Raw genomic sequence first — 16487 nt, forward strand, 5'->3', positions numbered from 1 at the left:
TATACTGCAGCCAAATGTGATAGCGATACTGTCACTGCCTGTGGGCCACGTGTTCCTGCTGTCAACCTATTATGTCATGTTCATCCACACCCAGAAACATTACTGCTGTAGCACAAGAGTTATATAGGCGCAGTCCATAGAGCAAGAATCTCTTAATCTCAGAACTGTGGGTTCAGCCCCCACATTGGGTCCCTCTGTGTCAATTTGATCCCCCAATCCTCCTAGCATGACCTGATGGCGTAACAGTGATACCCAGTACCCAGCGTAATTCAGCTTTCTTTCCACTTGATTCAGATTTTGATATGAAATCATCGGCCGAACAAGAGTTTGTCTAAATCGAGGGAGATCTGCTCACAAGCAAGTATTAAACACTTCAGCATTTTCTGTTCGAATACCACACTTTGTCAAAACACTGCCGCTTCTTAAGCTAATAAGTAACGGTTTTTGAGCACGCATTGTATTGTTAATGCTTATATTAAAAAAGCATAAATTCACATAATGGAATTTGGACTGAACAAAGTAGTCCAGCCCCTTTACAACATTACATACCCACTGATTAAAACTTAAAACTACAGCAGCAGGAGTAACAATAATGGCAACAACATGTTTGGAGTTGGCATTTCATTTATTCTGCGGAAACATCGTATCGGAATGAACTGCCCGAGATAAAAGAGTAATTGCGGCTCCAGATCGTTTTTACAGAGCATTGCATTGTTCTGTTCATGCTGACTACACGCTTTAAATTTGTCATTTACTGCAAGCGTTGCTTTTCCGGGTTTTTCTGAAATTCCTCGCATTTGAGCCAGCACTAAAATATTTAATTCCCGTCGCTGAATACATCGTGGAACCGGTATTTGCAACGGAATGCTGTCACACATGAAACCTTTTTGTTATTCGGTTCTGAAGTTTGAAAATGAAAATAAAACGGGGGTCACTTCATAGGCTTGAAAGAAGTCCAAGCAGCATAAAAACCTGCGAATTCTCACAAAGGCTGCACCTTTCTTCTGCTGCTGTTATAAATCTGCCTTAAACGTTTGAATGCATACCTTACTGCTGCTAACCACATTCACGTGTTTACGAAGCTTTTTTCTGTCCCTGTTTTTGCTAAGCAGTTTCTCCGTTTTCCTCGTACTGTGATTGTCAGTGAGCACAATAAGACTGAAACAGTGTAAAGGCAGGTAAAAAAAGACAGGGTAAAACGCCTGACTGTCGGAAGTGGGATTTGAACCCGTGCCTCTGTTTGGAGAGTGAAACACAAAGCTTAAAAGACACGAAGCTGTGAATTTGCTGTTTTAAACCGCTCGACTATCCTGAAAAAATGTGTGCTGATTGCACCAGTCGCATCCGATTTTCCGTAATTTTAGGACGATTGATACGACTGGACGAACACAATTTGTGGCGTTTAGCATGACATGGAAAACGGTAGCGGAGCATTCGGGTCCGGACTACCAGACTCAGAAACAGTTTTTACCCCCGCACTATCAAACTATTAAACTCCCAGCCTCTCTCACTCTCTCCTCACCTCTCACCTATGATCTGAAACTCACAGTGCCTTCTTTCTTACCAAAAACCCAAACACACATTGAAAATCTACCTCTCCCATACATGTCAAAAGCTCACTCCCCATCATTTCTATCCCTTTATTTCATTCTTTTGATGCATGTTTTTGCACATAACCTGTTACCTTTTTGTTGTTTTGCATACTGCCTGTTGTTGTTTTATGCACATCGGCTGTTGTCTTTCTTCTGTTATATAATTGTATTGTTGCTGTGTTTTTTTCTTTGTACTACTTATGTCCGAGAGCTAGCTAAATAGCATTTCGTTATACCATATACCTGTGTATGAGTATAATGACAATAAACTTGGACTTGAACTTGAACTTGACATAGTCTTGCAGGCAGTATATTATTTTATCGTTTACTCGTATAAAAAAGCATGGTCTTCTCGTTCCTAAATCAGATTTTAAGTGCTTACGAACGTAACTTCCAACCTGGACTGACAGCTCACCCGATCTATTTGTGATCAGACCGTGGAGTCGGGGGCTGTACCAAGCGCACGTTCCTTCCCAATGCTGAGGCGATCATTCGGAAGATGGGTGTGAAGAGAGATAAGCTTTGTCGACTAAAAAACAAGGCAGGATATGCAGGAACACTAATCACTGGCGACAGTTATGTTCTCTTACTATTGAGATCCCTACATTGCGAGTTATTTTAAGACTTTGAAACTGAAGGAAAGCGGTGACAAATGAAACAGGCACGGGTGGGGCTTGAACCCACGCTCTTCGGTTTACAAGACCGACGCCTTACCACTTAGCCACCGCGCCTTCGAGGAAGCATGGGAATAAGGTTGTTCAAATTATTTTTTTCTGAATCTGGTTTACATCGCCAAATGTAAACTGGAGGCAGCAACAACAATAAAAGGGATACTTGTCCTTAAACTCGGACGTGATGTTCTGCAGACTTGTGCACAATGTCCTGTTTTCTTGCAGTGTAGACATTTTGCTGTTCACGCTCCGCATTCATCTGCTTTGTGCGTTGTTAGTCCGCACCTGTAACATGTAATGCCAGCCGTCCCCTGTTCTTCTATTTCTCTAGCATGACTGCGTCCTGCTGCTCGGCTTTTGTTTGTAAATTTTGAGCGAGCGCCCCGTTCAGTGTCACTTTGTCACTGTGGTCAGAAAGCATTCTTGATTCTGCTTGAGCTGCTTCATGAATTCTAGCGACTGTAAGAGCTCTTTCTAAAGTCAGCCCTTCCTCCTGCAGCAATTTATAGTCTCTTAGGTGCACATTTTTCCACAAGTTGATCTCTTAACATGTCAGTTTCCAATACTCCAAAGTCACAAGATTTAGCCAGTTCTCTTAGTGCAGTCACAAAAGCATCAACAGATTCGTCCTGAGACTAAGTTCTCTGCCTAAATTTATGCCGTTCCAAAACCACTTTTCTCCGCGGTGTAAAGTAAGCGTCTAAGGCAGCTACAGTCTGTTAATGTGTACCTTTTTCTCCAGGGAGGTTGGCGAAAATCCGCTGCACGGGAGCCCCGATACTAAAATCTGCAGTGTTCTGCTCGCTTTGAGTCCGTCAAGCACTCATCTCTCGTCGCCATAAATGTTGTGTATCTAAATTTAGAGACGTTTTTATATTATTTTAACTATTTTATTAACTACACAGATCACGCCCTTACACCATATATTCCCGCCTTCTACTCTCTCGTTCTGTTGTCTGGCGATGTCTACTCACTATACTACATTTAGCATGACTTCTTGTTGCAGTTGAGCTCAAAGCTGGAGATGATCTCCATATTCTACCGCACTATCTAGTCCGAAACGTAGTACACAGTACATACTTTTTTAAGTGAACTCAGGTTGTTAAAAAATTAAACCAGCGCCCTGTCACAGAAACGTACCCCAGTCTCCAGCGCAACAAGAGGGGGTACTCAGCACTGTACTAACGAGGAGCGCTTGTCTGCTGCTGAGCGTCAGCTCTGTTTACTGTCAGCAGTCATTGCCTCATTTCCAAAGACTTTTTCACCTGCTCTCAGCTTTTAAAGACAGTCATAAACGCTCAAGAAGTAATTCATGTCAGTTGGAAGTCTGTTTCTGTTGTCTCAGCTCTTGATAAAGAAAAGCCGTGCGTGGGAGACTCCCTCTCTGAAGAAGTTTGCCGTCACCTTGCGAGGGAGAAGAGCCATCAATCACCGAGGCAACCACTGAGACAGTTAACATTAAACACGTGAAATGCGAGATGTTGTGATTTGTTTCCCGCTTAAGGCTTCTATCGTTTCTACTCTAACGAGAAAGACCTCTTTATTAGAAGTGAGATTTTAACAAACGTCTCCAGGGTTAACTGCGACCTGAACGCAACGCCTTAGACCACCAGTCATCTTGCCTGTGGTACTTAGAGCAGCGCTCAATAAAAATGATCAGAAACCGAAAGCGCTTCTTATGCGGATCAGTATATTCCGATTCCACTGGTTCTGCAGAAGAAATAAGAAAAGCCGAACTCAAAGCACTGTGTTGCCATTACGGGTACTCTGCAGCTGCTTTAAGATCTACTCACACCGTGTTGCCATTAAGGCTACCTAGTTAAAAAAAAAAAACTTATCGTCATCTTTTTGAACGTGATTATTAGACACCCGTTAAATCTCCACCGAGGTTTCTTGAGAGATCGTTCAGCGAGCGAGTATTAAAAAACTACGTCGCTTCCAACCTCTGCTGTCACTGTAAACTCGGACGTGATGTTCTGCAGATGTGCAGTGTGCCTTTCCTCTTGTCGTATTCAAGAGTACTCACTGTGTGAGCTCCTCACTGCGTGTTCTGTACTCTACTGTGATTTAATTTAGATGATTACGTGAGTAGAGTGACAAGATCTACTTGAACATTTTCGGTTTGTGAAATGAAACGCTAAATACACTACTGTAAATACAAGTAATGGACATTTAAAATAACCACAGTACAGCTAGAAGAGTGAAAGATAAAAGACTATTTAGAATGACATTCACAATAGACTTAAGAACGGCACAACTGTCCAAAAAGGGACTTGAACCCTGGGCCCTCAGATTAAAAGTCTGATGTTCTACCGACTGAGCTATCCAGGCTCTGAAAGAAGGTCGACACTGTCGGGATCCTCGCAAGTCACCTGTCTCTTGTTCCGAAGAGCAGTCATACCTGACCCATCTGGAATGACCACTGACAGACTTTATCATGAAGCGACGGCACCACGCCCAGTAGAATGAGTGAGAAATACAGCATGACATGGGGAGGTAAGGGGCTCCTAAAATCCATCTTTCCTCACATTACTGATTTTTTTCAATAGCATTTAACCTTTTTTCACATTCAGATTTTTTTCTCATTTAATAAAATCTTTTAATCAACAACATTAAAAAGAAAACAAATGGAACGTTTTTTGGAACAATAATTAAAAAAATATTTCAATGACTTGGTTGTATACGTGTGCACACCCTTTATAAAGGGAGTTGCAACAGTGCTGAAATTTAAAGAGCATTTCTGTAGAGAAAACAGCCTTGATGTTAAGCTTAGGGAGCCTGTCTTTTCGAAATTCTATTTCTTAACACCTTGCACAGCCCGACAGACTAACAAATATTTGTTGGAGAAATTGGCTCACACACCGGAAGACACTAACGTTTATTTATGTTAGAGTATGTGAATAAAAGTTTAACCGAAAAAGTTTGTAATTGTGATTTTGTTAAAATTCAATAAATCGTCTATCAACAGTTAGAATTTATTAAGAAATTGTTTTATTTCATAAACTATAAGGCAATTCAGAGAGTTTATTGGTCATATCCTTTGCTTATGTTCTTTTAACTCTAGAGTTCAGGATCCAAACCCAGCTGCGGACGATTGTGTTTCTTGAATCTCTTTTAATCATCAAAAGTCGATGTGTAGTCCTTCAGTACTTTCTCGAGTTGTGCCATGGATATTTTATACGATCAATACTTGTCATGCTCTTTTGCATTTTCCTTAACAAATGGAAAAAGTTCAAAGTGTGTTTATGGAGTGTTTCACATCTACACGAAAGCACTTGTAACAGTACAGGACACGCAGTGAGGAATTCGTGAAGCTTTCAGTTTAGTGCGGAGTTCAGAAGGAGGATTCGCTCGCTGAATGATCTCTCAGGAAATCCCGGGTGAGTTTCAACAGGTGTTTTCTGCAACAGCCACAAGTGTGAAGCAATCTCTGGATTTCCTGAATTTGAACTAAATTATTAGTTCAAATAATTTAAGATTTAACAGAACTAAATGAGGTACATTTAAAACAGCAGCGCAACTCTGCAGCACGTCGAGTGTGCCTGCATTTAATTGTGTAAACCTGGCTCTCTCTGAACACGAGCAAAGAGTTCTCACTCAACAGAAGATTGCGATGTGAATATAAAGCACCTGGAGATGCCAGGGATTGAACCAGGGACCTCATCCATGCAAAGCATGCACTCTACCGCTGTGCTACATCCCCAATGGAAAAGGTAATGGAACAGACTTGTCCAGATGCTCACTGATCACAATCCACCACTCACGACGAATGCCTGCAGTTTCCCACTTTCGCGTTTCCTCTACTATAGAGTAAATGCATGGGAATGAAGAAATAAGGAAGGAAAAATAATCGCATTGAAGCTTCAAGAGACTGGGCACAAATTAATCTATTATTTTTGTATCCAGTCACACGTGCGACGGTGGTTAATTCCCAGACGGGGAAGTGCTTTTTTTCTACCTCCTTACTCGACTGTCTTTCAATTCTGTTTTATTTGAAACTTTTTGCATCTTTTAAGTGCTCTTGATTCAACTATGCATGTTTGCAGTGCGCCGAGACCTGAGAATGTTGCACTTTTGCGCTCATTCTTAGGAACTTGTGGATTTTTGATGAAATTTATTCCTAATTATGCAGACATATCAGAACCTCTTAGAAAACTAACGAGGAAAAGACAGAAGTGGGAATGGACATCGGAAACTGAGAAAGCCATTGCCGAGTTGAAAAGAGCACTTGTAACTGAACCATGTCTGGCATACTCCAAACTAGATGCACCACCAGTAGTGATCAGTGACGCGAATCCTTTAGGACTTGGAGCAGTATTGCTACAAAGACAAGAAAATAGACAGAACAAACCAGTGGCATATGCAAGTCGCTCACTTACCCCAACAGAAAGGCATTACTCACAAATAGAGCGTGAAGCCTTGGGTTGTGTTTGGGCAGTGGAACATTTTAGGACATATTTATGGGGAGGCAAGTTCACACTTCAAATGGATCATAAACCCCTCATTTATATGTTCAATCCCAAAAAGGCAACATTGTTACCACCCAGGATACAAAGACTTGGATTGAGATTATGGCCTTATGATTACAAAATTGAACACATAGTAGGGAAAACCAATGTCGCAGACTCATTGTCACGTCTTCCTTTACCAGACACAGAAGACACTGGTTATGAAGACACCTATGTTGATAGAGTGCTTTCAATCAGCACTTATGAACTGCATGCACTAACACTTGAGGAACTTAAACAAGCAACAAACGAAGATGACACATTGAAATTGTTGATGTCCATAGTGGAAAAAGGACAATGGCCTAATCCAATTCCAGACGAACTGCAGCCATACCACAGGTGTAGGTTGGAGTTATCTACATATGATGGACTGCTTTTAAGAAGACAGAGGATTGTGTTACCGAAAACAAAAATCAGACAAGCACTGAAAATAGCACATGAGACTCATCACAGTGTAGCTCGTACAAAACAGTACCTGAGAAGCAACTTTTACTGGCCCAACATGAACAGTGATGTTGAAAGACTAATCAGGAATTGTTCCACTTGTGTGTTGAATCAGCCATTGCAGGAGGATCAACCTCTCCAACCACTTGAATTACCACCAAGGCCTTGGACAAAATTGGGCATTGCCCTGGTAGGTCCCATTCAGAATGAATACATATTGACTGTCATAGACTATTATACTTCTAAACCTGAGGCGGTTGTTGTATCAGACATATCTTCAGCCACAGTTATTAGAGAGCTGATGAACATCTTTGCACGATTTGGTTATCCACTAGAGGTAGTAACAGATAATGGCAGGCAATTCATAGGACAGTTGTTTGAATCATTTCTGACTATTGTGGAATTAAACTTGTGGAATTAATCGTGGAATTAAACACATCCGTGCATCACCTTACTATCCGAGATGTAATGGCAAAATTGAAAGATTTCAAAGATACCTGAAAAAAGCTTTAAGTCACTCAAAGACACTCGCTATGTGTTATTGAGAAACACCTCTTGTAACTCCTTTGAGTTAGTGAATGTGGAAGATGGCTCAAAAATAATGAGAAATGTAAAACATCTTTGAACACTCCTCCATTGGATCTTGATTTTGAATCTGCAGAAACACAAAATGCTGAGAATACAGGACTTTCTGACGTGCAGGAAGTGCCGAGTCCTCAGACAGTGGAGAGTACATCCGTAGGAAAGCCAGTAACTTTACCCAGTAGTAAAGTAACAACCATTAGTGGCAGGGTTATCAGGAAACTGGCTCATTACAGAGACATTTAAAAATACAGGACTTGCATAGCTCTCCAAATGTTAAATTGCCCTATTTTGTTTGTGTTATCTATGTAGATGTTGCTTAGACTGCTAGAAATGAGGTGATATTTAGAAGTGACTTAAGTAGAAATTGAACTAAAATTTGAGTTGGTACGTATAGAAATTGTTGTAAAAAAGATGAATGTATTGAATAGAAATGAAAGGGTTTATATACATTTTGTTGTAATAGTTAATAACCGTTTACTGTGTGTTGATATAAAATTGTTACAATTGTATGATAAAGTTATAGACTTTAAAAATAACAAAGGAAGGGATGTAGTATAGTGAATAGACATCGCGAGACAACAGAACGAGATAAGCTACTGGACACACCCGCCCCTCCTCACACAGACCGTGGAAAAGCCCCCGAGTGGGAGGGCTCTCTCTTCCTCCCAGGAGCTCTTGGACACGACGCACAGACAAGGCGCGGGGAGCCGCCGCCTGCAAACACGGCTCCAGGCAGGACTCCACTCCGCAGGAGCCGCAGAGCAGAGGAGATGGGAGCAGCTTATCTCCTGTGCAGAGACCTGAGCTGTTGTTGCTGCGGACGCTGTTTTTTTTCTTTTCACGGGGTAGGAGTGAATGTTGAGTTGCCCTTAGAAATGAAGCAGAGCACTTCAACGGCACGGGTGTGTGTGTGCGTGCGCCCTGGTGATTCTGGGAGACAGATCGAACCTGGGCTAAAAGAAAGGGGGCTTAGCCCTCTTGCATTTGCTAGATCGAAGTTGTACAACCCATTTGTATCTGCTAGGCAGCGCAGTCGTTGTGCACAAAGAACGCTTTGAAAAGTGTCAAAAGCAAGTCATTCCGAGTTGGTCGTTTGTGTTTTCCGTTCAGACGCGAAATGCTGAAATGATCTCTCGGCTCCTCGGTTGTCATTTCTGCTCTGTAAAGGAATCACAGTACGCGTCGGCTTCCAGCACGGTGGGTCAAGACACGATGCCTGGGGTCAGAGAGGGCGATGTCTTCCTTGTTAGTATAGTGGTGAGTATCCCTGCCTGTCATGTGGGAGACCGGGGTTTGATTCCCCGACGGGGAATCGCTCTTCTTCTACCTCCTTAGAGAAAGGACTGCCTTTCACTTCTCTGTATTTTCTTTCACAGCGCTGTGCAGCTTTTCATTGCTCTTGCTTTCCTGTTCCTGATGGTAGCGGTTTACAGAACAGAAAGTCCTCATGAGACATACCCTCAAACTCATATCTAACATAAACGAGTGAATTGGCCAAATCGATTACAGACTCACCTAATTGCAATGAAAAGCATCTGCTCATCTTAACGCGCTCTACCAGTGTACTTTTGAAACCATCCGCCATTTCAATAATTCTATGAGTGACTGTGTCTTTCAGAGGGGGCAGCCGGTCGAGCTGTTTAGCAGCTTTTTTTCACACATAATACGTGTCAGCTCTTTTGTTAACAGTAAATAAGGGTGTTCAAAAAAAGTGTCTGTTTATTAGGTGTAAAAATTCCTTAACGTCTTTGATTCTGTCATCAAAGATAAACTGCAATCAGCAAAGATAAAAGGATAATAATCTTTGCATACTGCCCTGTCTTTCTCACACCTGAAGAAGGCTCCACAGCCGAAACAGTGTGTTTCCTTTCTTCTCTTTTCAACATGGAATAATCCTTTACTTGTTCCTTTGCAGCCTACGCATGCTGACGCAGCTACCCACCTGATATATAACATTCCTATAATCACAACTATGAATTTCCACTGTGGGTATTACATGTCACAACGCAGAAATGCAACAGTGACGTGTCGTAATTACAAATGTACATGATAAGTGATTTTGTCTCTCCTACCTTAGTGTCGGAATATTAAGATGTTCTGGTGACAAGGAAGGAGGGAAAAAGTAAATCAGCAGAAGGGGTGCTATTTTGTTGACTGTTAATCCTTACATGTTCATAAGGTCATATTTAAAAAATGGTACAGTAAATTTTCTTATACTTAATGATTTTCATAATTTGTCACATTACCTCAGTGGCAGAATTGTGAGACTATTTAATAATCAGGAGGGAGGGTCATAGCAATAAGCAGAAAGTGCCATCACCCTTTGCTCATCTTTGGTTAACCATATTCTCACAAGCCATGTTCTAAATGTCCCATTGTAGACTGCTATATTAACACTTTTAATAATCAGAAGGCAAGGTCGTGGTAAATATGCAGAAAATGCCAGTGAATGAATGGTTTGCTTTTGTCTTATTTACTTGTCGTCTAACATGCCAGTTTGTGTTATTGTGAGTTTTGAAAATTGGTTTTCGATTTTCTTAAATGTGTTTCATACAAAAATGCAATTTGGATAATCATTATGTACATATTCCCCTTTACTGAGGCTATGTCCAGTAATCCACTCGGATTAGTATTTTTAAAAATAACTATAGAGAGCCATCTACAAGCGAAAGGCGGCATAACATCACAGTAGCATCTTATAAGGTGGAACGAAAAACGCGAATAAGAAGCTGCCGAATAAGAAGCCAACTTCAGCTTCGTTAATGCAGCAGGATTGGGTGAGGTAAGGTGGAAAATATTTCTTCCTCTGCATCCTAACATTTTTGTAGTTGTTCCAGGACTTCTCGCCCCAGATAAAGCTGCCAATACATCACTTGTTTCTACTCCATCAATATCAGCAGTGTTATCGGTACTAAGCTCCACAGCCGAAACATTGTGTTTCCTTTCTTCTCTCCGTGAAAGTCGATTCGATTTGTCAGCGAAACCGAAACTTAACCCTTTTTATAATTGCAGGAAATGCAAGTGTTTAACACGTGTCAGAATCACCAGGAATGTCCAATAAAGACCAACATTGCAACCCCCCAGAAAACCATATTCACCCATGAAAAATGATCGTCGAATGGCTGGCGGGATACATCATTTATACTCCCGTTGCATTGTGTGGCGGGGGCTCCGTGTCCCCTGAGCGGGGCTGGAGGATCGTTTATTTGCAATTCTTTGGAAAGGAGCTTCTTTCGAAATCAATGCGTGCCTGGATGTTCGCGAACGTGCTCCCTTGTGTTGGCTTGTCCCGCACTGGAAGAGCACAAGGCAAGTCTTCACAAGACAAAAACCTCCAGTGCACAGCACACTGAAAACATTTTTTGGCTGGCGCGTTTTATTTCAAAACAGAAACAGCACCAGTCGAACAAGTCGGCCAGATGCACAGAGCCTCCGCCCTCTTGTGGCTCCTTCTTGCTGCCTTTCCGCTGCCCCGGCGGGCGGCGAGGAGGAAGCGCCGTTTCCTACACATCTGCAGTCGCCATGCGCATTCGCAGCATGTCCCGGGACGCAATTCGGCCTCATTTGCATAACACCAGACCGGCTACGCAAGCTCGCATCGTGCGCCTGCCACACACCGAACAAACACCGGAGCCTTTTCAGCAATTTCCAAAAAACGGGCCTGCTCGCCTGCCCACAAGGCTCCATCTCTTACCCGCTCTCCAGAGCCTGCTGTCTTCTGTGCTGTTCTCTCGGCACCGCTGCAGCGCACACAACTCCTGCAGCGCGGGTAGAGAGTTTCCACGCTCCGCCGCAGGGAAGGCTCGCTCCGTGCGCACACGTCCTTTCAATGCCAGTTCAACAAGTGCTCCGCATTAGCAGCGTCGGGGCTCCGGCGTGTCGCACCTCACCTCACCTCGCACAGCCCCCTCCTTGAATGTCTGGCGCTGGGCATGCCCCGCTCTCCTCCACCTTATCTTATCGCGTGTGACCACCGACAATGGCCACAATGCCGGGGAATGGCACCTGTAAAGTGTTAATTGGGGCACAGGACAGCCCGTCTCGTCTCGGGGTCTGGCTTCAAAGACAATACAGCAAACACAGCGGGGCGGGGGAAGAAGACGACATGACACATGCAGGTACATTCAGCTCCAGCGGGAAAGAGTCATTTGTCGGTCTTTTCAAGTGCTGGGAGCCGAGTAATCCTTCGCTTGTATCGTTTCTCCCCGATGACTAGATCTCACCCTGCGACTCTTGACTGGGCTCACCCACGGCAGCCCAGCAGGTGTGAGCCTAGCCGGCACCCGGATGGGAGATTCCCCCCGGAAAAGCTCAGGTTGCTACTGCTCCTGCAAGAGGTGTGACTGGGACCAGTAGGGAGCGCTCACCCTGCGGTCTGTGTGGCTTTCTTATGCCCCAGCATCCTGATGGCGACACTCTGCTGCACAAACAGGCGCCGTCCTTCGGGGAAGGCGTAAAACTGAGGTCCCGACCCTCCATGGCCATTAAGAAATCTCTCAAAAAGAGACGTCGGGGGTGTCACTCTGGTGTTAGTGTTCCCCTTTACCAATCAGTCGGAGTCTCCTCCTAATCCCCGTCTCATATGTAACAATCAATGACAAGGCCCCCCTGTCCCGCGATATTGTACTTGTCTCCTGGCCGCTTGCTGGCGCCGTGAGATTTAGTACTCGCGCAAGAGACCGGGGGCAGAGCGCGAACGCGGTCCCCCGCCCCCCACAAAGTGTGCGCTCCAGGTTCCCTCTCGGGGCTCTGCAACACAGCGGAAAGGCAGCGAGAAGGAGCCTCTTGCTCTGACGCCGCAAGGCCACAAGAGGGCGGAGGCGCCGCGCGCCCGGCCGACGTGTTGGACTGTTGCGCTTTATGTGCTGAAATAAACACGCGACAGCCCAGAAATGTTTTCAGAGTGCTGTGCACTGGAGGTTTTTGTCTTGTGAAGACTTGCCTTGTGCTCCTCCTTGCAGTTTGTTTGTTCTCCTCCAGTGCGGGACAAGCCAACACAAGGGAGCACATTCGCCAACATCCAGGTACGCAATGCGATTTGGAAAGAAGCTCCTTTCCAAAGAGTTGCACACGAACGATCCTTCAGTCCCGCTCGGGGGGCACAGAGCCCCAGCCACACACAGCTTCAAGTAGCGAGTCAGGCGCCATGGCTTTCGCTTGCGGCCACACCACCCTGAATGTGCCTGATTTCGTCTGATCTCGAAAGCTAAGCGGAGTTGGGCCTGGTTAGTACTTGGATGGGAGACTGTCTGGGATTACCAGGTGCTGCAAGCTTTTGCTCTCTCGGCCAGCAGGGGTCACCGTTGGTGCCTTAGGCTTTGGGAGGAAAACCTGGAGGATGGAAAGGTGATCTATAGCCTCATCTCTAGAGATGTTTTGTTGCTATGGCATGTGTTTGACCCATATAAAAAAAAACCCGTTTGTAAAACGAATATCGAAGCTGCCTCTAAATCTGCAAATGAAGATGAGTCGATAAACCACTTGTTTTTCGTGTAACTATACATATATTCATTTATTACTGATTTCATTCATTGAGCAGGGATACAATAGAGGTACAGCCATTCACTGTTTGACATGTCTGCACTGGTACAGAACCTAGCAATCAGAAAACGGGTGAAACTGTCTTGAGAATTAGCATACAGTACCGAGGCCCCCATGACCAAATAAATTGGCCTTAATAATGCAGACTACAGCAAAACGACTGACTTTGAAAAGGGAATGAATGTCCGGAAGGAGTAGTGTAACCAGCTTGAAATGCTTCTCCGGACCTCTAACTAAAAGAAACTGGGAACCAGCAGTGGCTTTCGAACTGGGATCCTATCGCAGCACGTGGTGTCATAGCTCTTCCGTATCCGATATTGGACCAAGCACATCAGGGGAGAGCGCGAACGCAGTCCCCCACTACCAGAAATAATGCAGTCGAGATTCCCACATTTGGGGAATTCGCAGGGGTCAGCACAGCCGGAGTGCAATGGCCGAGCCTCGCCCTGGGTGAATCGATTTTTTAAGAACTTTATTTTCTTTTCACAAAAAAATACAGGACATCACAAATTAGAAAGCTTTACATTAATATACATACTTAAAACAGTATATATGATCACATCTCATTACATTTTGACACGGTACCAGTTACATAGCAACAATTTTTTTTTCTGGTGTAAATCACATTCTTTACTTAAACATGATAATGTTTTTCACAGTTTCTTGAGATATTGACCTATGCTCTCTATTTCCCACAGATTTTCTGCTTCCTCCCTCCTCCCTCTCCACAGATCTCTGAGGTAATAGTTCTCTTGGGTGATGAACAGGGCCAGGCTACCTGCTGCCTTGACTGGGACCTCGATGCCTTTGAACAGCCCCATGTTCCTCACTCTCCACAGGGCGTCTTTCCCACTGTTCACCACAGCCCAGATCCTGTCAAACACGTCAGGAGGAAGTTTGACAGGAGAGATGCCGTTGTAGTGGCAATGCTTGTTAATAAGACAGAATTAAGCGGTGGTATGCTGTCCTAAATGAGGCCCCATCTCACCTTCCATCTCTGTGGTGCAGCCACAGAGAAAGTATTCATGCAGGCTGATTTAAGATGTTTTCTTTTGATAAGGGACAGCTCCCAGATGGGGATGCACTTAGCTAAGCCTGGCTATCATGATCAATGGTCATCCATTGGCGCCTATCTGTCTAGGGAGTGCCAAATGGACATCTGGACTGCATTCCTAAGTGTCAAGAGTAAGTGACTCATATCTCACGCAGGGCGTGGTAATACCACGTGGGTCTCCAATGCCCGCCAAACTCTCAACCAATCAGCACACACCTGTGTCTTGGTCAAAAAGTGAGCGCAAGCTCAGATCGGGGCTCTCCTTGGCCATTGTCGCACATCCTCAGAGACAATCATGTGACAACTGCTGTTGTCTGCAAAGGGACTTGGACTTTGTTATAAGCGCAAGGCCGAGGATCCCGTACGTACTCAGAATTCAGAAAGCTTTTAAGCGCAGGAGGCGCCCTATCCCCGCTCGCTCGCTCACTCCCCTGTTCACACGTGCAGTGCGGCTTGTCCGTCTGTTTATTTGTCAGCTTTGGCGAGACACGGGTGCTTGTGTATTAGCGTGAGCGTTTTTTATTCTGATCATGAACAGTTTAACAAGTCCGCAAAGGATCGAAGAAAGGTTTATCGCCAGCTGAAAAGAGACACAGCGCTTCGGCTGTGGAGACTTGTTCGGCTGGCGTTCGGAGAGTCGCGTTTTTCAGAATTGTATTGAGATCGTTTTCCACAGAGCTCAGATGTCAAAGCACAGCAGCAGCTCTCCACAGCGATCCTCTATAGCGCCCTTTCTCCCGCAGCTCCGTCCTCATTGGAAGGAAGCAAGAGTGAAAGGCTGAAGTGAAATAGAGCGGGGACGAAGGCAGTGAAGAGAGAGAACGTGGGAAGAAGAGAAAAACGCAAGGGAAAAAAAGCAGCGTCGTAAAAGAGGTGACGGAGCTGTCCTCTCAATAAGAAGGGTGCCAGCGAGCCTTGCTTTCGCTTACGGCCACACCCCCTTGAGCACGCCTGATCTCATCTGATCTCAGAAGCTAAACAGGGATGGGCCTGGTTAGTACTTGGATGGGAGACCGCCTGGGAATACCAGGTGCTGTAAGCTTTTAAGCGCAGGAGGCGCCCTATCCCCGCTCGCTCGCTCATTCCCCTGTTCACACGTGCAGTGCGGCTTGTCCGTCTGTTTATTTGTCAGCTTTGGCGAGACACGGGTGCTTGTGTATTAGCGTGAGCGTTTTTTATTCTGATCAGGAACAGTTTTACAAGTCCGCAAAGGATCGAAGAAAGGTTTATCGCCAGCTGAAAAGAGACACAGCGCTTCGGCTGTGGAGACTTGTTCGGCTGGTGTTCGGAGAGTCGCGTTTTTCAGAATTGTATTGAGATCGTTTTCCACAGAGCTCAGATGTCAAAGCACAGCAGCAGCTCTCCACAGCGATCCTCTATAGCGCCCTTTCTCCCGCAGCTCCGTCCTCATTGGAAGGAAGCAAGAGTGAAAGGCTGAAGTGAAATAGAGCGGGGACGAAGGCAGTGAAGAGAGAGAACGTGGGAAGAAGAGAAAAACGCAAGGGAAAAAAAGCAGCGTCGTAAAAGAGGTGACGGAGCTGTCCTCTCAATAAGAAGGGTGCCAGCGAGCTTTGGTATCGCTTATGGCCACACCCCCTTGAGCACGCCTGATCTCGTCTGATCTCGGAAGCTAAACAGGGATGGGCCTGGTTAGTACTTGGATGGGAGACCGCCTGGGAATACCAGGTGCTGTAAGCTTTTAAGCGCAGGAGGCGCCCTATCCCCGCTCGCTCGCTCATTCCCCTGTTCACACGTGCAGTGCGGCTTGTCCGTCTGTTTATTTGTCAGCTTTGGCGAGACGCGGGTGCTTGTGTATTAGCGTGAGCGTTTTTTATTCTGATCAGGAACAGTTTTACAAGTCCGCAAAGGATCGAGGAAAGGTTTATCGCCAGCTGAAAAGAGACACAGCGCTTCGGCTGTGGAGACTTGTTCGGCTGGCGTTCGGAGAGTCGCGTTTTTCAGAATTGTATTGAGATCGTTTTCCACAGAGCTCAGATGTCAAAGCACAGCAGCAGCTCTCCACAGCGATCCTCTATAGCGCCCTTTCTCCCGCAGCTCCGTCCTCATTGGAAGGAAGCAAGAGTGAAAGGCT

General features: G+C 45.0%; 4 non-coding genes and 1 pseudogene across 4 annotated transcripts; 3 read left to right on the plus strand and 2 right to left on the minus strand.

Annotated features, from left to right (window-relative positions):
- Positions 1-2251: 2251 nt before the first annotated feature.
- trnat-ugu (transfer RNA threonine (anticodon UGU)) lies at positions 2252-2323 on the minus strand. Its single transcript has one exon. It is a non-coding gene; the product is annotated as a tRNA-Thr (tRNA).
- Positions 2324-12955: 10632 nt separating this feature from the next.
- On the plus strand, positions 12956-13074 carry LOC148667593 (5S ribosomal RNA; annotated as a pseudogene).
- Positions 13075-13673: 599 nt separating this feature from the next.
- On the minus strand, positions 13674-13838 carry LOC148667594 (U1 spliceosomal RNA). Its single transcript, XR_015937634.1, has one exon. It is a non-coding gene; the product is annotated as a U1 spliceosomal RNA (small nuclear RNA).
- Positions 13839-15318: 1480 nt separating this feature from the next.
- LOC148667595 (5S ribosomal RNA) lies at positions 15319-15437 on the plus strand. Its single transcript, XR_015938702.1, has one exon. It is a non-coding gene; the product is annotated as a 5S ribosomal RNA (ribosomal RNA).
- Positions 15438-15974: 537 nt separating this feature from the next.
- LOC148667596 (5S ribosomal RNA) lies at positions 15975-16093 on the plus strand. The gene has a single exon (XR_015938206.1). It is a non-coding gene; the product is annotated as a 5S ribosomal RNA (ribosomal RNA).
- The last annotated feature ends 394 nt before the right edge of the window (positions 16094-16487 follow it).

The sequence above is a fragment of the Lepisosteus platostomus genome, chromosome 5, assembly GCF_059453375.1.
Source record: "Lepisosteus platostomus isolate fLepPlt1 chromosome 5, fLepPlt1.hap1, whole genome shotgun sequence".
Classification (NCBI taxonomy): Eukaryota; Metazoa; Chordata; class Actinopteri; order Semionotiformes; family Lepisosteidae; genus Lepisosteus; species Lepisosteus platostomus.